Source organism: Glossina fuscipes, unplaced genomic scaffold, assembly GCF_014805625.2.
Source record: "Glossina fuscipes isolate IAEA_lab_2018 unplaced genomic scaffold, Yale_Gfus_2 61594, whole genome shotgun sequence".
NCBI lineage: Eukaryota > Metazoa > Arthropoda > Insecta > Diptera > Glossinidae > Glossina > Glossina fuscipes.
The window spans coordinates 238,568-253,629 of NW_024003803.1; the positions used below are offsets into that span (position 1 = coordinate 238,568).

The 15,062-nt window shown below is 36.4% G+C and overlaps 1 protein-coding gene across 1 annotated transcript in view; it reads right to left on the bottom strand.

Moving 5' to 3' along the window:
* Positions 1–2,622: 2,622 nt before the first annotated feature.
* LOC119643743 overlaps positions 2,623–15,062 on the bottom strand; it is a 46,224-nt gene continuing 33,784 nt past the window's right edge. Inside the window, exon 6 of the transcript XR_005248412.1 lies at positions 2,623–2,786. The gene's annotated coding sequence lies outside the window, so the exon portion shown is untranslated. The remainder of the gene's footprint in view (positions 2,787–15,062) is intronic.

Genomic DNA, 15,062 nt, shown 5'->3' on the forward strand with positions numbered 1-15,062 from the left:
TCCCGCTCTTTTGGTGTTAAACCTCCCTGGATTTTGAAAGACTGCTCTTTTGACATCTCACTGTCTATGCACAAGAAAGAAGATACTCCAAATTACGTCTTCAGGAATCTAATAGCTGAGAAAACCCAAGTATTGGACAATACTGGTTGGAATCTTTTGTACACAGACGGCTCAAAATCTCCTGGTCTGCCTCCTGCTTGTGCGATGGTAGATGCTACAGGGCGGGTTCTTCTCAACCGCATATTTCACGAAAGTACTTCAACTTTCATAACCGAAGCCAGAGCTATCCTTCACGCTGCCAACCTTGCCCATAAAAACAAACTCACAACCGACAGTTGTCTGTATTACAAGCTGTTCGGAATCCTTCTACTTCGAGATGGAGCACCATCAACATATTAAGGAATATAATTACTACACCCGACGGAAAAATTAAAATGTTATGGGCATCAAGTCACATTGGTTTACTGGGAAATGAGCAGGCTGATCGAGCAGCAAAGTATGCTGCTTCTGCTCCTCTAATTATGGATGATGTCATGGAAAAGTTGGATCTTCAAACATACATTGGAAGAAAAGTTAAAGAGAAAATTGCAGAAGGAAATTTACAATACCATCATCAACACTACTCCTGCATTAACCCCCAATTAACTCCACCTCTATATCCAACAAATGTTGAGAAAACCAAGATCCAAACATTTTCGAGAATTCGCCTTGGTCATACAATTGCAACTCACCAATGGATCCTGAAGAAGTCTTCTCCCCCAATCTGCTGTTGTGGACAAACTCTTACTATAAAGCACATTCTCTGCGACTGCCTCAACTTTTCCTCGGCTAGAAGTATTGCATTTGGAACGATTAACCCTTTGTACATTCTACAATCAACTTCAGAACAGAATATCAATTCAATATTTTACTTTATTAATACTACTAAGCTTATTATCTAATATCCATTTTTTTAAATTAGAGCCGATAGCTTGTGTTGCTAGTGCTCAATGTCTTTTTTTTTAGTCTAAGAATTCATTTCATTAGTCTAAAATTAAAATAATAATAATAATAATAATATCTTCTGGAAAGGTGTCAGATGATTTGCTGAAATTCTTAAGGCTCCAACACTTACCGCCAGCGATTAAAACCATTTTATCAGCCAGCTCACACAGCTTAGACAAATTCGCAGTTATGGCCCACAAAATTAATGACGACTTTCATTTTCTTTTTATACGCACAGTGCTCTCGACGAATCGGAATGAAATCCTTTGTAATATTCGGGCGTAAATCACTCACTTGTCTAAATGTACCGATGGAATAAAGTCTAAGACGAAGTCAAAGCAGAAACCGCAATTGGAATAAAAGGTCGTCATTTACGTTATCCGAATGATTGTGATGGTATTATTTCAAGTTTGGTGTTAACGTTAACAAATATCGAGCATCATGCAAAGATCAAACAGTAAACAAACAAATCTTTCGTCCAATGCAGCTGACGGAGGAAAAATTAAAGTATGTCCCCTTTTTTTATGAAACAATTCTTCATATGTTCTATACCATACAAATACCAACTTCAACCTGAAAACGATTCCATTATTAACACTTATGAAGAAAAAGTTTTACATTTAAACTGTAATTTGAGATGACAATTTATATTTGCTTATGTTCCATAACCAACTAGCGGTGCTGAATCTTTGGAACACTTTGGTTTGCTTATCGACGTCAAAAGAAAATGTTTTATCTATAACTTAAAATTGTGCAAGGAGAATGTAATTATACAATGCTATTTCATACATGCCATCTATCGAACAGCATTTGGGCAAATCCTTTACATCTTTTTCTAGAATTTAACAAAACCTGACGCTAATGCGGTGACTATGGAGCTCTCAATAAAACTATGGTTCAGGGTAGATAACGTGTACCACGTTTGCACGATTTTTCATCTAATTTTCATGGCAAGAAGATCTTTTTTAAAATAGATTTGGTGGAAGCTAGAAGAAGAAGATATACTCAGAGCAGTCATCATCGTGCCAATAGCAGTCTTGGAATTTAGAAGCATAACATTTGTTTTGAGTAATGCCGTACAAAAATTTCAACGATTTATGCACGAAGTCCTAACAAACCTCAAGCTTTGTTGTGTCTACATTAACAATATACTTATCGCTTCCACGATCTTAGAAAAACATAGAGAACATCTTAAAATACTAATAAGTTGGTTAAAATCCTATGGCTTAACAAAAAACGTTGCTAAGAGTGATTTTGGGAAAATTTTTTGTAAAAGAAACAGCCAGATACGAACTGCCAGAAAACGTACACTGTCTTAGTCAATGGGGTGATAAACTATACTTTAGGGGAAGCATAGATGTGTCGAAACCCTCACCTCCCTTTGATGATCCCCGGATAACGGCTTCGGCCGGCGAAGAAGGGTTTAAGGCTTTGGGCTACTTATAAACCGGCGACGAGTTTTATGAGAGATGGTGTAGGGGTTCACTGGAAGATGAAAGCTAATTACTACAAAGAAAATTCTAACCAAAAACCAACTGGTAACTGGTTACGTAAAAATACGTAGAGGTAGTAGTGAGTGAGTGGAAGTAGTGAGTGGTAGTTCGCCCGCCATATCAGTGCAATGCCCGAAGCCGTCTTGATGAAGAATAGTCCGCTTTTTGGCTAACCGGGATTGTATGGTTAATCCGAAGGCAAGAGTAGTCTGAATCTGTTTCAGCCACGTAAAGTAATGCTTAAGGATTTATAGTCTAAGCTTTGGGAGCCGCGGAAGTCAGGAGCCCGCTCACAATAGCCATGTATGCCTGCGGGTAAATGATGGAATTAAAATTAAAGTTGTAATTAAGATTAATAAAATAAGATGAATTGATTTACTCGATAAAGGGCTGAACGTATTCTGAAATTTAAAATTAATTTGAAATTGAAATTAAAAGCTGTTTTTGTCCTTTTGCCTTTGTATGTGCCGCTAAAGCGCATATTAGAGTGTTATAAATCAAGGAAAATAATATGAGTAAATTATATGAACAAATAATTTAAAAGGGATTTGACGGTAGGCTTTTTTCCCCCTTTGCCTGTTTTACACTTTAAATTATATATTCACGGATGCCTGCGGGTAATGGTGGTAACTAATCAACTGCGTGCTTTGTAGAAACTACGGTGGAACGAGCGCCTTTTAACTTTTGAACGCAAAAAGTTGATCAATTTGTGAGCCTTGACTACTTGGGTACGGCCCTTCTGGGAGTATTCTTGGTGGTTGTGGTTTCCACTCGTTTCAAGCCAAAGTGGAACAAATCGAGGTGCGGATAGGCTTCAACACTGGCCAGAGTGGGTTTATTGAGTCATACACAATAAACAATCTGGACTCTGGTGCTGTTTAGACTCCTAGTTTATAGGAGGTTTCTAACTCGCGAGGGGGCGTGGGTTACGCTTAAATAACTTGCGTGGCTTGGGCCACCGTGAGGTTAAGCCATCAAGTCAGGTACCCACGTGAAACCCATGTCGCAAATCTGTCTTAGTCAATTTCTTGGCCTTATTAATTTTTATTGAAAGTTGACGAAGCACAAGTCGTTCTCTAAAATTTGAAAAAAGGCCAGAGGGAAACTAAACGAAAAATTGTTTGGACGGATGAAATAAGAAAGCTATGCGATAGTTGCAACAACCAACTTACCGACGGCTAATTTCTAGCCTACCCGATCGAAGGCTCAGCTTTATTACTTTGAATTAACGTTTTGAACTTTGGTATAGGAGCAGTTTTGTAACAACACGTCAATGAATGTTGGGTACCACTTGCATTTTAATTAAAAAAATGTTCGGAAGGACAATGTCGTTATAGTACTTCTTATCGAGAACAACAAGCAATATATTTTGGTGTTAAACATTTCCTGTACTAGTTCAAAGGCCACACAGTTGCTATTTGGCAAGAGATCAAAAATCTAATGAAGAATTAGAACACCTTTTTCAATCCTCAGCACACACTCTTATTTGAAAGAAAATCAAATTAAAAAATCTAAATTTAGAACTTCTTTGTGATTGTTTTACACTTATCATACGTCCCTTAGTGACGTAAAAGTTTCGCAAAGAATTATTTGATATTATGCACAACTTGTCACATTATGGTCCAAAATCTGCAATTAAAGTGATTACTGAAAGATTCGATTACAGATAGTACTTAACATGTATTGAGAGATCCACAATATAGCCGAAAGCCAAACCTTTGGATGATATTATTACTATTATTACTGAGTCAGTTAATAACGTTTGTCTTCATAGATGAATATCTAGATTTGGTGTACGAACCAAAATTAGAACCAATCAAGACCGACAGTTTAATTCCTATCTTTTCTAAGAACTCGCGTGTGGAAATGCTTGGTTCGAAAATCGTCCACACAACATTATGTTAACGTCATAGTACCGGCTAAATTGAAAGGTGGCTAATGTAAACACTGATGCTGGTTATCTGCCCGCTGAATTATTCTATGGTACAACTTTACAATTCTCTGGTCTATTCATAGCGGAAAAGGCTCGGGAAGTATGATATTGTAGCTAAAAAGAAATACAAACAAAGCAAATGACATGCTCTCGAAAATCTGTCGACTGAGTATTACGAATGTTGAGAATGGCAGGTACCGAAAGAATAATTCGGGCATCGAACATGTCACTTATTCAAATGGTGGCAGCGATTGCTAGCTATCTGGTAAGTTGGAGTTTGAAGCAAATATTTCAGCCAACGCATTAGCTTTATCAATTGATTCAGATATTATTTGCTCATTATTGCGTAGAATTGGAATCTATGAGGTAGATTAGTTTCAAGATTTTTTCACGAACGATTAAAAGCTCTTGCTGCCTTTTTTTGCGGCAAGAATTTTGACAAGTAGGCGCTACTTGTGTAGAGACTCTTGACGACGGTGGAGACGAAGGACTGGTTGCACATATTTCTAGACGGTTTAAGTAAGGGATTAGTTTGATGATTTGATCTTAGCCAAAATTTAGCTATTTCTCAGCATCCCACTGCATCTTTGCAAGCTTGATTAATCCACTACTTGTCTTTAAGCATGAAATGAAGATTTAAAAAACACCTAAGAGGAAGGAAAGAAAACCAGCACGGCAGGCGCGGCCAAATAGGATGTCACGGATACGAATGGATTAATGGTAATAGGCAACAATAGGTTAGTCATGATAAGCGAAAAGTGAGATATCATGGCAGATCACGTAAAACAAAACCCAGAAAATTTCTCTGAACAGATTCTATTCGATCGAGGTGATAACGATAATAAAGTGCCCAAAAAATGACAGAATACTCCAAAGTCGGGCGAACAAGCTCAGTGTAAAGACGTTTGCATATACACGGATCATTACATTTTTTAGCCCATTTCTTAATAAAATTTAAAGCCGACTTAGCGTTATTAACAGAAAACTCAATACGAACGCCGAGCTTGAGTTCAAAATCAAATAACGCACCCAAATCTTTGAAGGTATATTGTCCAGCACATCATTATTAATATAATAACAAGCGGACAGTAGAGACCCCCAAGATAATGACTTTGTTTTGCATTTGCTTAAATTATCTGACACACTGTTCGTAGATCATCAATCATTCAAGGATGATAAATCAAATAATAGCGTCAACCGCGGAGTTAACAGAAGTATAAATTTTCATATCATTTGCAATCATAAGAGTTTTAGTAAAGCGGATACACGAAGGGAGATCATTAGTGTATGAAACAAATAACATAGGGTCCAAATGACTCCATCCTCGAACTCTCGATGAAATCAGGATTTCTTGCGAAAATGTGGAATTCAATAACACTCTTCGTGTATGATGACTAAGGTGATTAAAAAATCACAACAGCAAATTCTCAAAGAAGCCCAATTGATGGCGCGTATAGGTGGCTCCTCCTGGATGGAGCTTCATGGCTCCCTTTATCAAATTCGTTAATTATTATATATTCTCCAAATTTTTCTAATAACTTGATGGTGTGCGCCTGACAAATGAAGGATTGTAAAGTGTTCAGGCTTGCGAAAAACTATCGTTCACTTTGCTTGGTAAAATTTATATAATCTTCCACAATTAAGTTTTTCCATCATGCTTTTCGAAGGAAAAATCCCATGCCAGTTAGGATAAAATACCTTAGAGCACGTAATTCCGAAAAGAGATCCGAGAAAGAGAGAGAGAGAGAGACAGAGATTTCTCACTTCGTATTACTTATTTAATATTATGATCATTCTGACCAGAAAATAAATTGATTGCAAACATAATTTTTCCTACACACTATATTTAATGATCTAATCCCTTCGCTATAAGTGCTTATAAAAAACCTCCAAATTTGAACTTGTACTCGTTTTCTGATAATAGAAATCAATGGGCACACATCAATACTTCATGAATTAGAATTAATTACAACTGATGATTATGATATCTTTATTAATCTCCTGGGTATACAGCTGTTTTATTTATTTATTTACGTTAGTTTAAACTTATTAGCTACATTGCCAAATTCAACTAATATCAACAGTGAGGAAAACAAAAAAAACAAAAATAGATACAATGTTACCCGTAATCTGATAACATCAGAGGGAATAATAATATATTATAACACTAAATAATATGTGCGAAGAAATAATTAATTAATATTTAATTACCAATTCATTATCGATTAACTTATTATTTTATTAATGTAACTTGTAAGGAAGCGTTTTGCTTCCTTTCTGATAATAGATTAGTCCGCACAAATGTCTACCCTTAGACCCTAAAAGTATTCAGGCTGTTTTTTTCTTCCGCACAAAAGACTAAATATCCTTTGGTTGGTCATTCCCTTTTCTTGGATACGAGTATTTTCCTCTACGCTACCGTGAGATCATCCCCCCTCCAGCACAAATGCTTGGTAATCTAGGTTATTGTAAAAAGGAAAATATATATAAAGAAGATAAGAAAAAAAAGAAGAAAAGCTTATTGTATCAAGACTATGCAACGTACGTTGTATGGATAGTCCGCTCATTATACGCTATATCTCCGAAACCTTCCCTAGCAATAATATATGTATAAGTAATACACGTATAAGTTATATACATAAGTATATCCATGCCTTATCTTTTCCTGGGGAAACATGACATAAATACTCTCGATGAACAATTTGCAATACGCTGGGCAAGATGCCTGTATATCGTATTTTACTTCTATTTGTCAACAAGCTACATTTAGCATTGAACTATTCACATTATGCAAAGGCACATACCTAACGGTCTTATGGTTTTGCAAAATCATGTACCTAATGGTCTCGAATGTTCTCTATTTACGGGTGTTGTCATGCTTGTATATTGACAGCTAGCACATTGCATTGTTAACGCTTTTTATACATGTTCGATCATATGATTTGGTATCTAAGATAGCAGTAATAACAAAATATACGCAAGAATATCATTATAACACATATACTAGTGAGTGTTGAGATTGTAGCAGAGGTCTAGTCAAAACATCTATGTAACGGAATAGCGACAGTGATCGCGGCTATAAAAGAGTGCAATACGCTCATCCTTTCAGCGTGTTACAGCAGCCAGAGGTAAGAAATCACAGACGGCATATCTATTTGACGTTACCGATGGGAATATCTTTTTTCACTTTAAGGATAGGGGATGCCTGGCTCAGCTTAGTCGCCATCCCTGAATAACCGATAGGACTACTAAACTTTCTGGATAGGAGATGGCTGGCTCCGCTTAGCCGCCATCCCTGAATGACAGATCGACACTCTCTTCAGTGACGTGAAACGGTTAGAGACTATTAAAACAAATAGAATGTAGATAGGGACGGACGAGTGGCCCTATAGGCCGAGGTTGGCTGCGGCGTGTTTTCTTTGCAGAATCTCGCGGTACGAAGAAAACATGGTGAATAATCTGTGAGGACGGCCAAAAACGTGGATAGTTTTAAACAAGAGTCGGGTCGTGAATCACAACGCTAGTGACATGACATGAAAATCCACCAGACCAAGTTGAACTGGCGAATTCACATAGCATTTTATGAATTTAAAGACGGAGATAATATAAAAATACCGTCAGGACGCGGGGAACAGGAGGTATGTAAATTTATCATTCCTTAAAAGTGTTCTCTTAAACCAACTAGGACAAAAAGGTCTCATTATTTCATATGGATAGATACCCATATGTACGTTAGTGTGCCTATATGGATTTTCAAAAAAATCAGCAGAAAAATTAGTAGTAACGTAGCTATCAGACTCACAAATTTTAATTACACAGAAGAGATTGGAACCCCCACATCTTCTTTTTAAAATCTACGAACTTGGTATTTGGTAAATATTTTGAATAGTATATATCTTTTAAAAAATTGTATTCACGTATTACATCTGAATACTTTATATTATTAAGTGTACAACCGCTCCACTTGAACTTTTTAAACAACTTTGTTCTTTTGTCGCGATTCGTTCTTAAACATTTACCGAACCACCGAGGACACGTTGATTTATCACCACCTATTAATTTCAAAAAAATTAATTCAAATTCACGAGTAGTGGATGTAACCACAGATCAGATGAAAAATTTAGACTTGTTGATATCCGGCTTAAGTCACTTTTTAGTAAAGGGCAAAAATATGATAGCTTCATTCAGTACAGTCCAGAAGTGTTGTTGAGACCACGTACATTTTGATAAAACACAAGCACACGACTTAAACACGAATTCGTGTTTAATTTTCTAATGGCTTTAATAAGGCTATGAAGTAGTGTCAGTTTTTTTTACACAGAACAAGGATTAATTGTAGAAGTAGATGGCTCAGTTAGAGCTGAGCATCCTGCACGCACGGGTTTTGTAGTCGTTTTCCTAGGAATGAATCCCTTAAGCAGAACTCTCGCAGGCCATATGAATGTGTTTATCGTATATTGAAATTGTTTCGGAGGAACAGAAATTTTAAACGATGAAATTCTGATCTTCTTCCTGATGCCACTTCAAGTAAACCTGTCACTTCCCCTAACACCATTTCTGCAGTCCAACCGACCAACAATCTAGTTAAATTTCTAACCGTTAACGTTCCAAAACCAGTAGTCTTCAATTCTTTTTCTTTTTTTCTAATATGACCAATCATTAACGGGAAGTATCTGGTAAAGGTAAAATCTAGAAATCTACAATATGAGTTGACGTAAATCGTGAAAAGAAAACAACTTCTATATGACATCAAATATTTGATTATTTTCCGTACATATATATACATTTTCTCTTCCTTACTGTTACACATATGTATGTAATGAAAGAAAAGGAAGATCGGCAAGACTCGGTTGAAGATGTGAAGGAAAACTTTAAGTTTTATAAAATAATATCAAATAGTAATAAAAAAAAAAGGCAACATTATTATCTAGAACTCCATGAAAGCCAAATAGAAGTCGGTAAAATGGATAAACGTTAAAAAAATCTTATTTGAGTGCGAGTATAAAAATGTAATGATGTATTATTTTCAATAAATTTCCAAAAACAAAAGCTTTAACTATTAAGGACAAATATAAAATAACTTTGTAAAGATAGTATTTAAATAGCTTAGTGCGAGATTCACACAAGGAAAAGATCTATTAAAACATATTTTAGTATACCCATAGATTAAAAAAACAGCGTTGTATAAATTAAAGATTATAAAATCAAGCAAAAAAATTAAATCAAGAAAAATAAATTAATCAAGTGTTTCAATACAGCTCCAAAGATAGTTAAGCTTGACTATAGCGCATTTGCTGTTGGTTATAGAGGACGTCATCACATTGAAACCCTTGATGATTTTCCCGAAATTAATTATGGGCGATGTTGTGGCTGTATTAGAATGTGAGGAACACATCAAGTAAGGAGTAAATCACATTAGTTTTTAGAAGTAGTAATAGAAAAAAACAAAAAATAACAAATATCATGAATTAAATGTGTAGTACGTTTGGCGACGGTGAAGTATAGGTGTGTGCGTGTGTGTGTGCGTAGGAATGCAACTATAGACAATGACGTAACGAACCCACGGACAAAAGAACAATACTACCAGACTATGGGAATGTTAGATAAGATACGCCGTTAGATGTTTATCATTTATATATATACAAATTTTGTGTTTTTTTTCTTGTTTTTTTTTGGGTTAGCCATGTGGTGCCAAAAAAACTCACATACTATATAGCATCACAAAACGGCACCTAACGGAAGCTTAAGAAGGGGTTCCTGTATTAAAAACACTTCTACACATTTTTTTCTATTCCTTATTATATATAATAGCACTACGTTGGTCGCAGCGTCATTAAATGGCACCCAACGAGAATCGAAAAGAAGAAGAACTTAGATCCTCAAAATAATTTAATTTCCTGTTTTGATTTATATATAATTTATTTTGTATACGTTGATCGCTCTATCTTCATAAAATGGCAGCGAATTATTCTTATTGAAAGTTTTTCTCGTCTAAATTGTTTAAATTTTATTAGTATTTTATTTAAGTGAAAAAAAAAAGTTTTTCTATTTCAATATGTACATTCATTTATCTATACATATATTCATTTTAATATATGTTGGCCGCTAAAAAAATTCTTGTTTACAAAGTATTGCGCTATGAAAAAAAAAGGAAAATCAAAAGGAGAAAGCAGTTGCTAATGTTCTTTTCAATTACTTCAATTATTGCAGTGTTTAATGAGACAGGTTACATATGTGCATGCATACTTCTCGTTTGCATTAAAATCATTCAATTATTCTGTATATGTTGGTATGAGAGCAGAATTAAGATATGAGAGATTACAAATTTGACACTCTCATCTACTCTATCTATGCGTATGCATGTGCGTAATCTTTAACTTAGCTTTATAATTTCAATAGTGAGCATTGGTAGCAGGCAAAAGCAAATACAGTAGATCCCGATTAACAGTGATGGGCACCACTTTATAGACTGTATGATTTAGAGTTGATGAATAATTTTGCGTTTGGTTATTACGAATTTTCGTTTACATATTATATATTTCATCAAAATTTTTTTATTTACATAGTCTGGCAACTTGTTAGTTTTATTGCTAAAATTTTTTATGTTTTCGTTTTATACGTGTTTAAAACGGAATTTATGTAAAAGTATAAAAGGTTTGAACGTGTAAAGTGTAAAAATTCATTAATTACATTAAAATTTTTGTGATTTTCATTTTGGTTCTTGCGATTAGCACTTGTGATCGCAAATCTAAATCTCTTTCGAGTCTTATCTAGTTTTTCTTTTGAGTTTTTTTTTTATTATTTTTTTTATTTTCTTCCTTTGGTGTGAATAGCTTTTCTCTTCGCTATTTACCGTTGCTTTAGTAGTGTAGATCTTACGTGTAATTTTAGAAAAAATTTAAGAGAAAATTTTTCTGATTTGTATTCTCTCTTTTTTCGGGCTTCCAGTTTGGTTTTGCTTTCTCTTGTTCTTTTTCTCTCTTGTTACACTGACAACATAACGGAGAAGTTTTATTAAGTTTCTTAAATTTGTAGATAAACTTAGAGTAGTAGATTCTTTTGAATTTTTTTTCTTTTTGGTCCTAATAATTCACTTCTTTCTTTTCGTTGGCTTGACATGGAGTGCTTATATACACCATGTCGCGCAAAAACAGGCCCGGAATCGGATAGATTCGTTTCTTGTTGGCTCTGCGAGCGCTTTGGTCATGCAAAGTGTGCCGGTATTCTCGGCCGTGCTGCTGATGCAGTCGCTGACCCTTCCAAAGGCTTAAGATGCTCATCTCCTGACTGTAGGCAGCGGGACATTGATTTTTACAAACTTTTTACGGAGACGCGAAATGATTTCTCGGAATTGAGTAGAAATCTCGGCTCCTTGTGGGAGAAGTTTGAGCTAATTAAGTCTAGGTTTGATGAGTGTCGTTTCATTGAGCACTCATCTTCTACCCAAGCCAGAAAAATAACAACTCGTAGCGTAGCGCGTGGGACTTCACCTCTGAGTTCCTCCAAATTTGATTCGTTGGTACAAGTTACCGCTCCCTCGAACTCTAAAATGAACATTAATGTTTCCGATATTGCTGAGTCGGTTGGTAACGAAACAGTTACAAACAAGCCGGCAAGTCCTTCGATTTTAAGCTACGCTGAAGTGGCAAGGGTATCTCCACCAAGAGCCGCCACTCACTCTAATCAAGTGCCATCGCCTAAAAATAATGAAGAGAAAAATAAATCATTCTTTCCCCCTGACTGTTCGCACGTGAACGCTGGTCATACTGGGCAAGTCGCACAAGCTGCTGGTGCAAGGGCGAGAACGCCATCTATATTCTCCCCAAGTCTATACTCCTCAACCGTGAAGTCTCCTGTTCCAAGTAATGACATTTGCTTGACGGCAGTTGCTACCAGAAACGCAATTTTTGTGTCAAGACTGGTACCTGAAACATCGGTGGATAATATAAAAAGTTATCTGGCGGCGAAAGCCCCATCAGTCAACTAAAAGCGCGTTAGCATTTTCAAAAAGGCTCCTTCTCAATCTAGGGCAATCTCCTCTTTTAAAATACCAGTTCCGACTGAAAACAGTGATATGTTGTTAAACAAACCATTGTGGCCGGTAGGATCCTTAATTAAAGAATTTATCCCTCGAGATCGTCCCCGTAATACCAAAGCAATAGTCTTGTCGCCTTCAAAAAACTAAATGTTTCTTCAGGCCCATTATCTCTCATTTATCAAATTTTAAGAGGCCTTAATTCAAAAATTCATTCTACTTTTCTAAATTCAGTGAGCACGGAGTTTTTCTGTTTGGTCTTCACCGAAACTTGGGTAAAACCCGCTCTTCATTTGTCGGAACCTTTTCATTATTCTTTCCAAGTCTTCAGAAATGATCGAGTGAATCGCATTGGTGGTGGTGTATTGATTGCCGTATCTGCGTCAGTCCCGTCCAATTCAATAGAATTCCCCACTTCTCCTGACGTTGAATTTATCGCCATTCGTGCGATAATGCCTAACAAACAGCTATTTGTAACCTGCTCCTATATTCCTCCAAATTCTGATATCTCCATTTACAAGAAACACGCTGCCCTCATTTGTGAAGTGGCCAAGCGGGCTAGACTTAACGATTGCCGTTGCATAGGGTGACTTCAACTTGCCTCAAGTCACTTGGTGTGACATTGATAATTCTGGCTGTTTGATTCCTACTTCAACGTCTGATAGGGCTGTTGTATTCTTTAGTGAATTGTTTGACCATAATTTGGGTCAATATAGTCGTACCCCTAATTGCAATGGTAGACTGCTTGAGCTCTACATTTGCCAACTTTCCTGAGGTTAACGTAAATCGTTGCCCACCTTCTAGTTTACCTGAGGACCCTTATCACCCATCTAAGTGCATTTCCTTCCAACATATGAATGATGGTTCGTTGAACTGCCTTAATGTGCCAAATCAAACTTTTTTTAATAAATGTTATGTTTTTCATAAAATCAGTATTGTATTGCTAGAACATCATCTTTTACATATGAGGCTTGATTTCTCAACCGGAAATATTGAAAGCTTATTGTCATCGTTCTACAATACATTAAATCTAGCTATTGCTGCATCTGTTCCGATCAAGCAGTGCCGACCTCGAAGCAGATGTCCCACCTGGTTTAATAAGACAATTAAATATTGCAAGAATAGAAAAAACACGCTATTCAAAAAATATTCGAAAAGTGGCTCTGCGCTTGACTATTTCGCTTACTCGGTGGCGAGGCATAGATTTAACTCCCTCAACCATCATTATTACTGCAGATACCTTCAGTTCATTAAATCCTGTCTGTTTGCTAATCCTAAATTCTTCTTTGAATTTGTTAACTCTAAAAGAAAAATATCCACATATCCCCCTTCTTTTAATGGCTCTGATTCCTCGGATGACTTTGAAATCTCAAAGCTATTTGCTGAATATTTCCGACGAAACTTTTCGATTGCTAATTTCGATTTATCAGCAAACTACCCATATCTTATAACTAAATCGGTTTCAATACCTAACTTGGTTTTTTCGGAAGATGACGTTTCTAAAGGGTGGAGTTCTCTTAAATACAGTTGTTCGCCTGGACCTGATGGAATTCCATCATGTGTACTTAAATCTTGCGATGTCGAGTTATGTGGTGTGATCTCAAAGATTTTTAACCTGTCCTTTAAATTAGGTGTAGACAATTTGTTGAGAACTACAGAGGCATAGCCAAGTTGTGTGTCTTGCCCAAGTTGTTCGAGCGAGTTGTGACTCAGCATTTGGCCTTTGCCATTAATTCGTATATTTGTCCGCACCAACACGGCTTTCGGAAAGGGCGATCTACAGTCACTAACTTGTTAGAGTTTAAAGGCTTTTTATAGTGGCTCTCGCACACATGTGATATACACTGATTTAAGCAAAGCGTTTGATATGGTTAACCATAACTTACTTATCTTTAAACTCCAAGAATCTGGCTTCCCTTTCTATTTAGTGAAATGGATAAGCTTTTATCTGCACAACAGATCCTTCAGGGTTTTGTTCAACTTCATCACCTCGGATGAATTCCCCGGTATATCTGGCGTACCTCAAGGAGGTCCCATTTTATTTAATTTATACGTTAATGATCTTCCATCAGTGGTTAATTCCAGCCGGACCTTAATGTATGCTGATGATGTGAAACTGTTTTCTTCCTTCTCTGTTGAATCCCAATCACATCAGCTTCAAGGTGACTTGGATAATTTTGTTGCATGGTGTTCTTTGAATCTGCTGAAACTAAATCTGAGTAAATGTAAGAAGCTTTCATTCTCAAGAAGAAAGTCATTCATTACTCAGTATTTCATAGATTCGCATAAGTTGGAGGATGTCGATTGGATCACAGATTTAGGCGTTCTATTTGACCATAGGTTACGTTTTAACTTGCATATTGTGCTCTCGATTAGCAAAGCTAGGTCCGCGCTTGGTTTTATAAAAAGGTGGTCCAAAGAGCTTGATGATCCCTACATTACGAAAAGGCTTTACATGTGTTTGGTTAGACCCATACTCGAGTATGCCTCAGTGGTGTGGTCTCCTTCATACAGGTGCTACGTCGATTCAATCGAATCTGTTCAAAAGCAATTCTTGCTGTTTGCCCATAGAAATTTGGGTTGGGATCCGGTTGCCTCTCTTCCTCCGTATGAAAAT